Source organism: Pteropus vampyrus, unplaced genomic scaffold, assembly GCF_000151845.1.
Source record: "Pteropus vampyrus isolate Shadow unplaced genomic scaffold, Pvam_2.0 Scaffold234, whole genome shotgun sequence".
NCBI classification, from domain to species: domain Eukaryota; kingdom Metazoa; phylum Chordata; class Mammalia; order Chiroptera; family Pteropodidae; genus Pteropus; species Pteropus vampyrus.
The window spans coordinates 2,945,161-2,950,197 of record NW_011889015.1 but is presented as its reverse complement, the minus strand read 5'-3'; positions in this window follow the sequence as shown (position 1 = coordinate 2,950,197).

The following is a 5,037-nucleotide window of genomic DNA, read 5'->3' as shown; positions in this document are numbered from 1 at the left end:
AAACTAAGTTCTCATAATGGTTACGAAGTTCAGAGGAAGCAGTCACTCCACCATTTACCGCCCATTCTTCTCTGGCCATTCTCTAAGATATTTGGCGATACTCATTCTCTTTCGTCATGTCGACATCATGCTAATAACCGGCCTCGGAGGCCTTTGCTCTTGCCGTTCCCTCTTCCCGAATACATTTCCTTCATGTATCTTCATGGCTCATTTCCTGCCACATTTCTTCTCAGGCCTTTATTCAAATGTCACATTCTCCAAGAAAACCTCCCTGAACACCCTATCAAAATTTTCAAAACCCTATCACTGCAACCACCACACACTCCCTATGCCCCTTCCTTATTTTATTTTTATTTTTAAATCAGCACTGATTACCATCTAAGTACCTTATATTTTAATTTAATATCTTGTCCATTTTCTACCTCCTCTCCCCACAACGCACATTGCACACAAACCATTAGGGCTGAGATTTTTCATTTTCCCCCCTCTGCTATAGGCTTAGGGCCTGTAACAATGTCAGGCATATAACAGATGATTCATAAATATTTTTAAGTATATAAATGTCTTATGCAACACTATATAGCTAGTACCTAGAATAGAACTGACAATTTGGAAGGCAATAAATAAATTTCTGTTGAATAATTATAGTTATCCAATATTGGGTATATGCTGAAATTAATATAAAAATGTAAACCTTTATTCAAAGTGCAAAATAAAAGTAGTTAGAAGTACTGATTTGTCACAAACCTAAATTTCAAGTGTAATTAGAGTATTTGATAAATTTTTATTATGTGTAAGCTCAGTTTTAATTTATAATGGCATATTACCATTGGTAACAAATTGTAAATGTTTAAAATCTGTGTAGATATTTAAAAGATTGTTTTAGGTTTTATTTTCTATTTATAGGTAAATTTTATTTTACCAAATGAGCATTCTATTTACTATAAATGACAGTTCTTAATGGAAGAAGAAAAATCTCTTTATAACATATATATGAAGGAATAATTTTGAATGAATGCATTCTACCTAATGAAAGCATTCCAGGAAATGTAATGAGCATGTCAATTATAATTACTCCCAGTTTGAGTTGCATCCTAAAAGCTAGTAGATAATACATAAGCCTATTTTTTTCTGACATCCTTTCCAGCTCCATTTTAGTGCACTCTCAAACTTAAATTAGACAGAAGTAGGACAAATATATGGTTCTTTATGATACATTATAATTGCAAACTTTTACCTTTTAGAGATGGTCAATGAATGGACTACTCTTCAAAATGACTCCACTCAAAAGGAGTATTTTAAGACCCTCTAAATATATTCATGACAACTGAATCCTCTTATATATTAAGTACCCTCACACCACATGGCCAGACAGGAACCTCCATTTTAAAGTATTTAACAGGGCATCGAATATCACAAAACAAATAGGGTATCATTTTCATGGATTAGACAGTTATAATGCATACTCAGGTAAACTTGATTTACTACTTCAAGGCTCAGGCCTGAAAGCTTTTAAAGGATACTCATATATTTTTTGAAAATCAAAATGCTCAGGACAGGGACATCTAAATAATAGTCTCCTGAACACAGAGCCAAGTTACACAATTAGAAATATATGACTCTATGGCCACACAATTTCCCAGGCTGAAAAGATCCTACTCATACTTAATCCACTTGTCTTTCCTCTTGCTACATAGAGAAGAAATCTGATTTTGAGGGCCCACATGAATTATTTTTTTGTTGTACTAAGTTATATTTCTTTTCTTATTTATAATATTTGTAGATTGTTAAAATCATTTTGCAATGTGCATTTCAACTAATAAAGAAAATTTTCTAGAATCGACTAGAGTTTTGGAGCAAACTACAACGAGATTTTCTAATAGCTATGTAAATCTCTAAAATTAGAAGATACATTGCCAATTCTTTCAACTTTTATAATAAGTAAACAGCAAAATGTTTTATATATTTAGAGTATGCATTGGTCACATCAAACATTTCACTTATTGGTTTATTTATTTAAAAAGTAGTTAGAACTTATATCCTTCCCATCCTCACCCTTGAATTTTAACTTAAGCTATTTTAGAAGTGAGGAATAAATTATTTATTAAACAATTATGTATTCATTAGCATTCTCTAGTAACAAGATTTAAATATAGGTGCATTTTCCCCATTTTATGGAACAAACAAAAAAGATATTATACATTTAAATAATTCACTCAAGTGAAACACATTGAATTAGTTATTGTTATGGGACTGTAACTTACTATTGATTTTGTGATATTTAGAAGCTTCTCATTCAAGCTGAGTTAATTTTGACTAGAATTTTTCCCTATGGATACTAGCAAAAATAAGACTGCATTAAATTATTCACTCTTACAACAATAAATTTCAGGTATTAGGATAAGCAAAAAAAAGTATTTGTAACTATTATAATATGAATTTATGGATATAAACTAAGTTTATTTTTTCCACCTTTAAAATTCCTCTTATTATTTCTTCATAGAGGAAATAGAGATGGCCAATGGATATATGAAAATCAGAGAAATGCAAATTAAAACTACGATGAGATATCACCTCACACCTGTCAGAATGGCCATCATCAATAATTAAAGAACAACAAGTGCTGGCGAGGATGTGGAGAAAAAGGAACCCTCATACATTGTTGATGGAATTGCAAACTGGCACATCCACTATGGAAACAGTCTAGAGTTTCCTCAAAAAAATTAAAAATGGACGTACCTTTTTACCCAGCAATTGCACTTCTGGGTATTGATCCAAAGAAAAACTAAACAATAATTCATAAAGACCTATGCATCCCTGTGTTCATGGCAGCACTATTCACAATAGCCAAGATATGGAAGCAACCTAAATGCCCATCAACAGACAGTGGGATAAAGAAGTTGTGGTTTATAAATACAAAGGAATATTATTCAGCCAAAAATAATGAAATCCTACCATTTGCAATGACATAGATATACCTAGAGGTTATTACACTGAGAGAAATAGGCAGAGAAAGATAAATACCATATGATTTCATTTATATCCAGAATCTAAGGAACAAAAAGAACAAACTAATCAAAAACGGACCCACAAATATAGAGGACAATCTCATGACGGCCAGAGGGGAAAGAGTTGGTGGGAGTGGGAGTATTCTGGGAGAAAGTGGAGAAAGGTTAAAGAAGTACAAATTAGTAGTTGATAGATGGTCACGGGGATGAGGAGCACAGCATAGGGAATGCAGTCAGCAGTAATGTAATGGTTATGTGTAGAGCCAGAGGGAAGATAGAACAATCAGGGGAATCATTTTATAAACTATATAAATGTCTAACCAATGTACTGTATACTTTAAACTAATTTTTTAAAATCTTAATAAAAAAAAAAATTCCTCTTATCAGCATGCACAAATCCCTTAATACAATGCATGAGTAACTAAATTCGAGTTTGCCCTTCACACCAAAAAACACACACCCTTTATAAAGAATATAAAATTCTATTTTTTCCTGAATTATTTTTTCTCCTCAATCCTCTAAAAAGAAAATGATTATTTTTGTAATATCACTGCTGCCTAAGTAATCACATGTACTTAAATAAATCAAAAGACTCTGTATTTTGATTTTTTATACATTTAAAAAAACATTTTATATACATTTAAAAAAAAAAATCCTGAAATAAGACAGAGAGACTGGTTATGACTCTCGAGCCACAGTAGGAAGGTAGAGACCACAAACCAGAATAATAAACAGGAAGGGCTAATCTAAGTTAGAATTAGAGTCTATGTACCAACTAGAATCAACAATGCAGGGCAAGGGGAATATGTTTTATTCCTGTAGGTCACAGTCTACTATAAACCTAATCTACTCAAGGCATTAATCAATGAGGCTGAGGTATTCAATCAAGCACCAAAAGAAACAAATCGTGAGAGAATTTCAGCTATACCTTGTTCCTATGAAATGGATAGTAAAGATAGTATTTTAGATGGATTCTAGGAATGTACCATCATATCTACAGTGCAATTATTTTTCTAAAAACCTCATTATTTGAGTTTTTGACTTAAATTGGAACAATGATGCCAGTCAGTTGATAGATACTTAATAAAATCCTGTGCTATACATTGCATATAGGAAATTTAAGAGGTATCTTCCCATAGAAATCTTATAATCTCTTTGCAGATGTATTATGCATATTCACATACACACCAAAAAAAGGTAACAAGTAATAAATCCTTTGGAATTCTGCTAGTTCTGAATGTATAAGAACCAAGAATATACATTCACCTTTAAGAAACAAGAATATGTACATTCTACTTTTCTGTTCCATAGGAAAAAAAATTTTAATTAACATGACAAAAATGTTCTTTTTCCTCAAGCTCTGAATCATTCTAATTTTTCTTTCTCCCTCCCAGAACCAATCACCAAGTTTTGTTAATCTTAACTCTTAGACAAGTTTGCTATATTTCTGTCCTTCCCTGTTTCTCTACTCTTTACCACCACTGCCCTGGTTCAAGCTTGTTTCTGTCATCAGTGACAACCAAAATGTTTGTTTATTCATTCACTTGTTCAGCAAAAGTTTATGGAGTACCTGCTTAATTTGCAAGTGGTTGTGACAAGTAGTGCATGAGACAGAAACTGTTCCTGCAGTCCTGGAGCCTGAAATCTTCTCCCCATTACCCCTGCAGAACAGTAGCACACTACAGCTCAACATCAATTTAAAATACACATATGATTACGCCCCACCCTTGCTGAAAACCATTTAATGTCTCCATTACCCAGAGTATTCATTCTGAACTCCATAAGACCCTCTCTGTTCTGACTGGTCTCTGTCTTGCTCCATAGTTTCAACTTTCTAGACTCATCCATTCACTTCATACTTAACACTGTAAGAGTTTCAAACTCTCTGTGATCCTGCAAACATCACAGAAATTCCTACTTTTTGCCTAGTTTCTTTCTACATCTGGATTCTTAGTCTTCTCGACTGAGCTGAGCACAATCTCTTCCAAGAAATCTTGCTTAAATTCCTGGGAGACCCTGTTCTGTACTC